This window comes from Salmo salar, chromosome 25 (genome assembly GCF_965601325.2).
Source record: "Salmo salar chromosome 25, fSalSal1, whole genome shotgun sequence".
Taxonomy (NCBI): Eukaryota; Metazoa; Chordata; class Actinopteri; order Salmoniformes; family Salmonidae; genus Salmo; species Salmo salar.
In genome coordinates, this window is record NC_138315.1 from 15,118,834 (window position 1) to 15,131,150 (window position 12,317).

Genomic DNA, 12,317 nt, shown 5'->3' on the forward strand with positions numbered 1-12,317 from the left:
GGCTACACTATAATGTGCAGTTTTGTGTATTCCAAGTCATGTGAAAACCATAGATAAGGGCCTAATGAATTTACATGAACTAACTCAGTGAATTCTTTTAAACCTGCCTGTCTTTGTAAAGAAAATGTTTGCACCCTACAGCTTTTTTGTATTTTATTTATGTGAGACAGATTATTTGGATGTATCAAACCCACAAAAACAATGCTATTTCTTATTACAAACATTTACTATTGTTTGACAAACGTTACACTTCATATGATACAATCTCTTGGCAGGAGGTGACATAACTCCATGTCCACTCTAGGATTTGGAGTAGGCAATAAGGAGCACTTGATAAAAATCTGATGCTTAACATCAATTGTCAATGATCTGCCTGCAAATATACATTTCCAAAGGCAGACTTTTCCTCTCACATCAGTAGCAAAAGCAATAAAACACGTGTCACTGATTCAACATCTAGGTGCTTCAGGAAAGCTCAGTAACTATCTTCTTCCTAAGGTATTCCTTCCATGCATCCTGTGTAGAGAGCTCTATAGAGTTCCATTCAAAATGAGGGATCTGTTTAAATGACATTACCATTAATCACTGATGTAGAATGTTATATAGATTAATACCACTTTTGAGGACAGACATTTCACACACATACCTGGACAACATGGTATCCCAGAATCTCCAGATGTCTCTTTCTCATCATGGTTTCCCCTTTCATGTGATGAGACGGTTTGTAGAATGATTTGGAATCCAAGAAGTCCACAGCAACACTAAGTGAAAAAGGAAAAAAGTCCTTGTTCAGCACATACAGTGAGGGAAAAAAGTATTTGATCCCCTGCTGATTTTGTACGTTTGCCCACTGACAAAGAAATTATCATTCTATAATTTTAATGGTAGGTTTATTTGAACAGTGAGAGACAGAATAACAACAAAAAAATCCAGAAAAGCGCATGTCAAAAATGTTATAAACTAATTTGCATTTTAATGAGGGAAATAAGTATTTGACCCCCTCTCACTCAGAAAGATTTCTGGCTCCCAGGTGTCTTTTATACAGGTAACGAGCTGAGATGAGAGCACACTTTTAATCTCAGCTTGTTACCTGTCCAAAGAAAAAAAAAAAACACCTGTCAAAAAAAAAGACACCTGTCCACAGAAGCAATCAATCAATCAGATTCCAAACTCTCCACCATGGCCAAGATCAAAGAGCTCTCCAAGGATGTCAGGGACAAGATTGTAGACCAACACAAGGCTGGAATGGGCTACAAGACCATTGCCAAGCAGCTTGGTGAGAAGGTGACAACAGTTGGTGTGATTATTCGCAAATGGAAGAAACACTAAAGAACTGTCAATCTCCCTCAGCCTGAGGCTCCATGCAAGATCTCACCTCGTGGAGTTGCAATGATCATGAGAACAGTGAGGAATCAGCCCAGAACTACACGGGAGGAGCTTGTCAATGATCTCAAGGCAGCTGGGACCATAGTCACCAAGAAAACAATTGGTAACACACTACGCCATGAAGGACTGAAATCCTGCAGCACCTGCAAGGTCCCCCTGCTCAAGAAAGCACATATACATGCCCATCTGAAGTTTGCCAATGAACATCTGAATTATTCAGAGGACAACTGGGTGAAAGTGTTGTGGTCAGATGAGACCAAAATGGTGCTCCTTGGCATCAACTCAACTCGCCGTGTTTGGAGGAGGAATGCTGCCTATGAACACCATTTCTACCGTCAAACACGGAGGTGGAAACATTACGCTTTGGGGGTGTTTTTCCTGCTAAGGGGACAGGACAACTTCACCGCATCAAAGGGACGATGGACGGGGCCATGTACCGTCAAATCTTGGGTGAGAACATCCTTCCCTCAGCCAGGGCATTGAAAATGGGTCGTGGATGGGTATTCCAGTATGACAATGACCCAAAACACACAGCCAAGGCAACAAAGGAGTGGCTCAAGAAGAAGCACATTAAGGTCCTGAGTAGCCTAGCCATTCTCCAGACCTTAATCCCATAGAAAATCTGTGGAGGGAGCTCAAGGTTCGAGTTGCCAAACGTCAGCCTCGAAACCTTAATGACTTGGAGAAGATCTGCAAAGAGGAGTGGGACAAAATCCCTCCTGAGATGTGTGCAAACCTGGTGGCCAACTACAAGAAACGTCTGGCCTCTGTGATTGCCAACAAGGGTTTTGCCACCAAGTACTAAGTCATGTTTTGCAGAGGGGTCAAATACTTATTTCCGTCATTAAAATGCGAATCATTTTATAACATTTTTTACATGCGTTTTTCAGGATTTTTTTGTTGTTATTCTGTCTCTCACTGTTCAAATAAACCTACCATTAAAATTATAGACTGATCATTTCTTTGTCAGTGGGCAAACGTACAAAATCATATACTTTTTTCCCCTCACTGTATGAAATCCCCTTCAATGTGTTTACCCATGATAACAGAACATCAGCAACACTTTTTCAACCAAAAGTTCTGAAATCAACCAATCAAGTTTCCTACCGTTGTGCCCCTGGAGGGACCTCACTCCTCTCCTTCCCTACAGAGTCAGAACCCCAGCGGACCTTCACATTGTCAGATATCTGCAGCTGGCTATGCTCACTGTAGGTCACTACCTGGTGGTGTCTGTCCAGAACACATTCAAAGTCTAGGGAGATAAGAAGAAATACAGCTCACAACTAGAACAGGTGACACATTTGATTACCTTTTGAGTTTTTTTTTTTTTTTGTAACAGTATTTTTTTATTGGAGTTTCAAAATTTTCACCCATATTAAGAGATACAACAACAAAGACAAGGTAAAAAAAACAGCACTCACTTACACATATCCGTATGTATGCACGCACGTACACACACACCATTTCCCTCTCCCCGCTCAGCGCTTCTCTCACCCCATCCCCCTCATTGCGTCTCTCAATACATACATTTTAAACAAACATAAACAGAGATAAAAAAATAATAATAATAATTTAAAAAAATAAAAAATTTCAAAATTATAATAATATAAACAAATAAAAAGCTCAGTTTAAACCAAGAAGTTGAGTTCCCCACATGGACCGTACAGTGTAATTCTGAAATACATAGATCACCATTCTAAGAGAATCCTCGCAGCATAATAGCTGACACTTCAGGTTCTAGGTAATTTAGGTAAGGTTCCCATACTTTGTAGAACTGATCTGTCTTAGAATGCAATGTACATGTCAGATATTCCAGTGGCACCCATTCAAACAGTATCTTATGCCAATCTTTAATAGAGGGAACCTTATCACTAATCCACTGTAAAAGTATGTTTTTCCTCGCTGCGAAGGTGAGGATGTTGTAAAGCCTCCTCTTACCCACAGAAGTTACATGCCTACTAGGGAGACCTAACAGTAGAGAGACTGGGTCCAATTCTAGATCGACCCCTAGGATCTTTTCAATTCCTCCAGAACACCAGACCAATATCTTTGCATTTTGGTACATGACCATAAACAATGTGTTAGGGTGCCTGTATCAGTTTTACATTTAAGACACTGAGGAGAGGAGGAAGAGGGGCTAAAAGCATGTCTGCGATTTGGGGATATATGCAATCTGGGTATTATTCTTAATTGAATTGCTCTAGTACGATTACATATAGATATTGTTTTTGCATATTTCCAAATGTCCTCCCACATCTCTTCGTCAATAGTAACAGACAGTTCTTTCTCCCACACTTGTTTCACCCTCTGTGTATCGACAGCGGAAAAGGACCTTAAAGCATCATAAAACAGACTTACAGACATTTTCCTTTGTGGGAAAAAAAGCATTATTTCAATGACAGACATATCAGGGTTGCCAATTAAGGTGGTGCTCTTCAGAATATAATGTCTTACTTGTAGGAAACGGAAAAAGTCCTGCTTTGGGAGTTGATATTTCTCGACCATCTGCTCAAATGACAATAAAATCTTATCCGCAAATAAGTCATTTAGTCTGCGTATGCCCTTATTAAGCCAAACGTTAAAGCCAGCATCCAGCAATCCTGGGGCGAAATCTGGGTTGTTAAGAATTGGTGTAAGAGCAGAGGTTAGTTTGGACCTTCCCAGGAAACGTTGAACTGACCTCCATACTTTGAGTGTGTTAAGTGTAATGGGGTTGTTACAATGATCTTTTACAGACTTGAAACTTGTGAAAAACAAAAAGATCCTGTAAAGGGTATTTTGAAAGAGAAGTCTCAATGTCTAACCAAATAGAGGAGTCATCGTTTGTGATCCAGTCTGAGATATAACATAGGTGGGCACACCACTGATAGAACCTGATATTGGGCAGATCCAAGCCACCCATAGAACTTAGCAGCTGCAATATTGCCATCTTAAGTCTTGGCTTGCGTTTACTCCATATAAAGGAACTTAGCCATCCATTTACATCCTTTATTACCTTATTGGAGAGTAATACTGGGATCATTTGGATTGGGTAGAGTAGCCTAGGTAAAATGTTCATTTTCAAGAGGGATATTCTACCCAACCATGAAATCGGAAGAGAGTTCCAGCGCTCCAGATCCTGTCTTATTGTGTCGAACAAGGGAACAAAATTGGCTTTGTACATTTGTTGGAATTTAGGAGTTACAAATATACCCAGATACGTAAAACCTGAGGGAGACCATTTAAAAGGGAAGGGGGGAGAAGTATTAGGTACAGAGTGAAGGTTACCAAGTGGCATAGCCTCTGATTTAGTTAGGTTAATCTTGTAGCCTGAGAATTCGCTGAATAACTCAATAATATTAATAAGAGATGTGATTGAAGTCTCGGGATTAGAAATGAATATCAGGACATCATCAGCATACAAGCTTATTTCATGGTGAACATCACCAATGAGCAGCCCCTGTATAGCAGGCGTTACCCTGATGGCCTCGGCCAGTGGTTCCATAACAAGTGCAAATAGGAGGGGGGACAAAGGACAGCCCTGTCTGGTACCTCTGTGTATAGGGAAGCTATTTGACTGTAGTCCATTAGTAAGGACAGCAGCCTGAGGATCATCATATAAAACTTTCACCCATTTTATAAAGTTGTCCCCCAGACCAAATTTATTTAGAGCAAAGAATAGGTAAGACCACTCCACACGATCAAATGCTTTCTCAGCATCTAGGGAGAGCACAAGACCGTCCATAGCACTTCGTTGGTAGACTTCAATTACATTAAGAAGCCATCTGACATTGTTACATGACCTACGTCCCTTAATGAAGCCAGTTTGGTCTCCTTTCACAATTAGTGGCAGTGAGTCCTCTAATCTTGTGGCTAGAATTTTAGAAAGCAATTTTCTATCCACATTCAGAAGGGAAATTGGTCTGTACGAGGAAAAAGACTCCGGACATTTCCCCTTTTTGAGAATAAGTGATATGTTGGCTTCTCGCAGCGTTTGGGGGAGCTGGTCATTTGAAAATGAGTGGTTAAACATATCACGCAATGGCTCAAGGATCAGGCCATGGAACTCTTTGTAGAACTCACTACAAAACCCGTCAGGTCCTGGGGCCTTACCATTTTGCAGATTCTTAATTGCGGACATTATCTCTTCCTCAGTAATAGGAGCATTAAGGAGAGACCTCTGTTCTTCGGAGATAGTAGGGAGCTCAATCTTAGAAAATAAGTTCTCCATTAACTTGGGTGCGTCATTTGGCAGTTCTGAGGCATAAAGATTTGCATAAAATTTCTTAATTGAGGCATTTATCAATTTATTTTCATATAAATGATTGCCATCAGAATCAGTAATAGCCGCAATTGACTGTGAGTCAGCTCTCTTTTTAGCTAGGTACGCCAAGTACTTTCCTGGCTTATCGCCATGTTCATATAGCTTTTGCTTAACAAATCTCATTTTCTTTTCAGCGTCCTGTGTTAGGAGGGAGTCCAACGTTGATCTAATGACTGATATTTCCTTTAATAGGGCAGGAGTGGGAGATTCAATGTATTCCTTCTCTTTAGTTCCTAATTCACCCTCTAGTGTTTTTTGCTTTTCACGCTTTTTCCGCCTCTTAGTGGCTGCGTATAACATAATCAGACCCCTGGCGTACAACTTACAGGTTTCCCAAAGGAGTGAGGGGTTATCTGTTGATTGAGAGTTAATAGAGAAAAATGCTTTAAACTCTGTTATAAAATATGATGTGAATGTATGGTCTTTAAGAATGGTTGTATTCAACCTCCAGTGTCTTGACTGATTGAATGCCCCGTTGAGTTTTATGTCCAGGATCACCTCCGCATGATCAGACATGACTATGCTTCCTATCCTAGCGGATAAAACCGACTGCATTGACGTCCTGGGCATAAAAAAGTAATCTATTCTAGTCTGACATCCATGAGGTGCAGAGAAAAAAGTGAACTCTCTGTTGGAGGGATGAAAAGCTCTCCAAACATCAGCATACCCCAGATCATCACAAATAGCTGTAAGTGACTTAGCTTGAGGAGAGAGTGAGGCTATACCACTGGGAAGCTTATCAATAAGGGGGTTCAACAAACAATTAAAATCTCCTCCAACCACTGCAGTGTCTGAGTTTAATTCTGAAAAGTCTAGAAATACCTTAGTGAGGAAGACGGGGGGGGCAGTAAATATTCATTATGGAAATGCTCTGCCCTTGTAAAGTACCATTAATTATTACAAAGCGACCCAATTTATCTTTCACACACTTCAAGACCTTAAGTGGTAGGTTCTTTTTCACAAGAATTGCTACACCTCTACTTCTGGATGTAAATGATAAGAAAAACACTTGACCAAACCCCCATTGTTGTAATTTCAGATGCTCCTTATCATTCAAATGAGTTTCTTGTAACAGGGCAATATCAATATTTTCTTTTTTCAAAAAGGACAGTACCTTCTTCCTTTTAATGGGGTTATGGCTCCCTCTAATGTTCCATGTACATACACGTAGTCTGTTACCTGCCATTGCGCTTTGACCATTCAATATCCAGACTGAATCCTACTGTAAAAATGGGGTGGTACCTTTTTCCATGTGTTGAACTCTCCTCTATCTCACTGAGCGTAAACAAACGATATGAACCCTGAACTCAAACTATACTAAACCCAAAAATTAAACATGAAAAGATCCAAAAGGGGGTTTTCCCACTAGCTAACATGCAGGGGATTTCAACTTTCCAATGTAGACTCTTAAGTCCGCATTGCCACTCAATAGCCTCATCCTTTATATATGTGGAAATTAAAATCAATAGAAGAAGATTGAGGCTCTTCCACCTAAAACCAAGCCTGGGCACCAATATAGGTTCACACATATCTCAGTCTGAGCTACGGCGGCAGTTACTTTAGCAAGAAAAATAATAACGATACGAATATTACTGAACAGGAGCACATGAGAACTTACACCGCTGTTTCATGATCAGATTAAAAATAAAATAAGACGTTATCAAATGCTGCGGAGGTGCAGCTTAAGGTTATTTACCCGAGAGAGTCAATAAACGCAGCAGCCTCTTCAGATGTGTAGAGTTTTTTAGGCGATCCGTTGACCATAATCTTCAATGTGGCCGGGTACAGCAGTGCGTAGTCGATCTTCATTCTCTTGAGTCGAGCCTTCACCTCATCAAACGCCTTGCGCCTTCGTACAACCGCTGTGGAATAATCATTGAAGAATGAGACCTTTGGACCTTTACGTTGACTACCGTGAGAACCGATGTTTCTAGCCGCATCCATGACGCGCTGCTTGTCGGTAAAGTTGTGGAACTTTATAACCACTGGTCGTGGGCGCTGATTGGGACCGGGTATCGGTGCTTGAGAGCGATGTGCTCTGTCTAGCTTCACCCGACCAGCCTTAGTGTCCATTTGTAGGTAGTCAGGGATCCATTCCTCAAAAAAATTTACTGAACGTGTCCCTTCAGAATTTTCCCGGGAGTCCCACAACACGTATATTGCATCTGCGTCCTCGATTATCCAAGTCGTCAATGTGCACCGCCATTTCGCGCACCTGTTTCTCAAGTGCTTTTATCTTAGTGTCCATGGATGTAGTTGAAGTTTCCACAGTAGCAATTCTTCCTTCCGCCTCATCAACACGTTTGACAACCCTCTGTAGTTCAGCTGAATGGCCTGCTATTGCTTCCAGGACCGTTCTTATCTTAACATCGATCACTTTAGTAATGTTATCCGTCATCCTTTGAATCACCAGGTCCATTGTGCCTGGATCTGTAATGTTGTTAGATTCGCTAACGTTAGCTAGCTCCTCCTGCACATCTACACGGATGGCGGTTTTGGTCGACTTCTTAGTAGCTCTGTTGGGCATGTTGTCGGAGATTTTTGAGAAATAGTCGCCAAGACTCATTGTAGGGTAACTTATTTAGCCAATTCTACCACTTTTTCAAGCTAGGAGATTAACGTAAGAATATAAATGTACGAATACCGCGTGAGCTCGCTGAAACACCGTGTTCTCTCTACGGCGCCATTTTGTTCCCCAACCACCTTTTGAGTTTAACACCAATCCGCTCTGAACACTCCAGCCACACAGCCCGATTCAGCTCCATGAGACGCAGGCGGAGCCGCATGTTTTGGGCGTCAGGCAGGGCTACCACATAACAGAGAGGTTATCTAATCCCATCAGCTTTATCTGAAAATGCCGTTTTCAGATAGTAGGGGATACAGGATGTTGGCTTTGTCTTCATTTGGATATTTCTAATATAATTATATAACAAACTTTCTAACTGGGAATCCAGCTTGGCAAGGAAATCCACATTGACGATTTCTCGAATCAGGTCCTCCGGGGGGAAAAAAAGAATAAAATCAGCCACAGGCAGCAGATGGGATCAAGTACCAGCAGATGGGAGTCAAAGAGACCTGGAGGAAGAAGATCAATTAATTTGTCTGGTCCTTCTGATGAGTTCCAAATACAAAAATGTAACATAAACCACAATCACTTACTGATATGAGGTATGAAGTGCTGAATGCAGATGTCAAACAGCTCATCCACCCTCGGTGGATCATAATTCAGTACAGCAAAGGGCAGCAAGGTGGCATAAGTTGCTGAGTAGTGAATAGAAAGAAAATGGTTCTGTTATGGACTCACATTCTATCCGTCTCTACATACATACAGGCAAAAGAACAGTATTCCCTGATGTGAAATAAAATGTAATGTCTCAAAGTACCTTGTTGATGTGCTCCATGGTCACGCTAGCTATGCGGTCCATTAATGGTGTACAGAGGTGACTAGTCATGGTCAGAAAAAGGGCCATCTCAGGCACATTAGTCCAAGATATCTGGTTCTCCAGCCTCTGGAGTGTAACCATGGTCTCCAGTGAATCTCCTCAAACCATTCCCCTGACATGTACTTGAGCTCCTCCAACACCAAGTCCAGGCGCTCATGTACGCAGCGGTTCAGTGTCTGCAGCAGACGCACATACTTGCTGGGCATGTTGTGTCGGTAGGACGGGTCATTGCGCACCCACTAAAGCGACGGCCATTGCAAAGGTTAATTTAGATTACACTGGAGCAGCACTGCCTCCACCCATGAAATTACACCTTCGTCGAGTCCAGGTGAAGGTAGCATGGTCACTTCATATGGGTAGAGACACTGTCCTGCAAGTAGCTGTGAGAAAAAAGTGTATTAGCATACTTTGTATAGTATGCAATAAGAGTGACCTGTCATACAGGATCATAGTGGGCAGAGATACATCTTTAGAATAACCACTCACTGAACTAGGATGTTCCTTAATTTAGTGAAGAGCTCTGGACTCTGGTTATGCAGCAGGATCAGGGTTTGTGTGATCCTGAATATCTCAATGGGCTTGAAAACATGTAGGTTCTTGTGGACTACTGACACAATCCTGTAGAGAGATAACTTGCTTTAGTTGTATTGTCTAAATGCAACTTTCAGACAAGGCTGTAACAGAGAATTAACTTACTTTGGATCAGATGCAGGTTTCTACACTGAATCTCCTCCAGTGTCTCTGCCACAGCCAGGGCCTGCTGGCATTAAACTCCTCTGCCTAAAGCAGTGTTGTACTCTCCAGCCTGAAAGAGAATTACTTATCAATGAGTTAGTGTTCTGCCCTGCCATAGGGCCAAGAGAAACAAACAGCTTGGTGAAGGAGAAAGGGTCTGTGCTTGAGTTCACTAGTTCCATTAGCCTCTGTTTTGCAGCCAGTCTAAGTCACAGTTGTTGAAATGGAGTGACTGGTAGAGGGTCCTGCAGAGACATGTCCAGAATTATTTTTATGTAATATCAAGGACTTATAGATTACTGGAAGTGATCTTTTTTGTGTACCTCGCATCATCAATTGTGGAGAGTTTTTGATTCAAAATGTCAGTGATCTGACCCATGCAGAGGACTGTTCTGCAGATGTTGATCACTTAGGCAGACAGCAAACTTGGACAGTGACAGCATCAAAAATCTGCAAAACAGTGAATTTACATCTGTACACCAGCTCACCCCCCCATGTTAACAGATAATGGTTCTGCTGGATTTAATGGCAAAATATATAGAAAGAAAATATTTACCTGTATAATCTAAGCCAAGCCTCTGAGACCAAATGATGAACAAGAGAATCATATGGTTCCACATTGAGCCTTCAAAGATACAAGGTTGATGTGAAAACGTTTTTAAAAAACATTTCAAGACTGAGATATATACATTTACCCACCTAGCCAACAACTGTACCTGAGAACATTGTAGAGCATGTCCACCAACGTGAAATCATCCATGAGCTCAATTTTGTTCTCAGCCAGCACCTGGAGAGTCAGGAACTCAGGGTGGCTTTTGAAGAACTCAACCGTTCTCAGCATCTGTGGCTTCTCTCTCTGGAACTGCCAGACATGGTTCACAGTCAGCTTGGCCTTGTTCTTGCCCACCACCTCCAACACTTGGTCTTCACCTTAGCAGATGCAAAGTTGCTCTAGAACCTGGTCCCGGTTCACTGCACCCCCATGCAGAAACCTGCAAAAGTAGAAGCTCCCAGTCACAGCTTGGAGCTGAAACAAGGCCATGGAAGCCTAGTTCAAGTGAGAATGGAATGCCACATCTTCAGAAGGTAACTCCTGCCAAGATCAGGCCCACATAACTTAGAATCCACAAGGAAGGAGAGATGCCTGCATATTCCTTTGGTTCCTTTGGTGAAACATCTGTAGAAAGAGAGCATCATGCAAAATATAGCAAAGATAAATATACTGCTCAAAAAAATAAAGGGAACACTTGAACAACACAATGTAACTCCAAGTCAATCACACTTCTGTGAAATCAAACTGTCCACTTAGGAAGCAACACTGATTGACAATAAATTTCACATGCTGTTGTGCAAATGGAATAGACAACAGGTGGAAATTATAGGCAATAAGCAAGACACCCCCAATAAAGGAGTGGTTCTGCAGGTGGAGACCACAGACCACTTCTCAGTTCCTATGCTTCCTGGCTGATGTTTTGGTCACTTTTGAATGCTGGCGGTGCTTTCACTCTAGTGGTAGCATGAGACGGAGTCTACAACCCACACAAGTGGCTCAGGTAGTGCAGCTCATCCAGGATGGTACATCAATGCGAGCTGTGGCAAGAAGGTTTGCTGTGTCCGTCAGCGTAGTGTCCAGAGCATGGAGGCGCTACCAGGAGACAAGCCAGTACATCAGGAGACGTGGAGGAGGCCGTAGGAGGGCAACAACCCAGCAGCAGGACCGCTACCTCCGCCTTTGTGCAAGGAGGAGCAGGAGGAGCACTGCCATAGCCCTGCAAAATGACCTCCAGCAGGCCACAAATGTGCATGTGTCTGCTCAAACGGTCAGAAACAGACTCCATGAGGGTGGTATGAGGGCCTGACGTCCACAGGTGGGGGTTGTGCTTACAGCCCAACACCGTGCAGGACGTTTGGCATTTGCCAGAGAACACCAGGATTGGCAAATTCGCCACTGGCGCCCTGTGCTCTTCACAGATGAAAGCACGTTCACACTGAGCACGTGACAGACGTGACAGAGTCTGGAGACGCCGTGGAGAACGTTCTGCTGCCTGCAACATCCTCCAGCATGACCGGTTTGGCAGTGGGTCAGTCATGGTGTGGGGTGGCATTTCTTTGGGGGGCCGCACAGCCCTCCATGTGCTCGCCAGAGGTAGCCTGACTGCCATTAGGTACCGAGATGAGATCCTCAGACCCCTTGTGAGACCATATGCTGGTGCGGTTGGCCCTGGGTTCCTCCTAATGCAAGACAATGCTAGACCTCATGTGGCTGGAGTGTGTCAGCAGTTCCTGCAAGAGGAAGGCATTGATGCTATGGACTGGCCCGCCCGTTCCCCAGACCTGAATCCAATTGAGCACATCTGGGACATCATGTCTCGCTCCATCCACCAACAGACTGTCCAGGAGTTGGCAGTCTGGAGACCATCCCTCAGGAGACCATCCGCCACCTCATCAGG

The 12,317-nt window shown here is 42.9% G+C and overlaps 1 pseudogene across 1 annotated transcript; it reads right to left on the minus strand.

Annotated features, from left to right (window-relative positions):
- Window positions 1-138: 138 nt before the first annotated feature.
- On the minus strand, window positions 139-10,909 carry LOC106586212 (FAST kinase domain-containing protein 1, mitochondrial-like; annotated as a pseudogene). Its single transcript, XR_014382690.1, has 12 exons — window positions 10,584-10,909; window positions 10,424-10,492; window positions 10,191-10,317; window positions 9,825-10,112; window positions 9,615-9,750; window positions 9,073-9,512; window positions 8,849-8,978; window positions 8,625-8,764; window positions 7,386-8,495; window positions 2,494-2,638; window positions 647-761; window positions 139-558 (listed from the first exon to the last, which is right to left on the minus strand). The product of XR_014382690.1 is annotated as an FAST kinase domain-containing protein 1, mitochondrial-like (transcript).
- Between the last annotated feature and the right edge of the window lie 1,408 nt (window positions 10,910-12,317).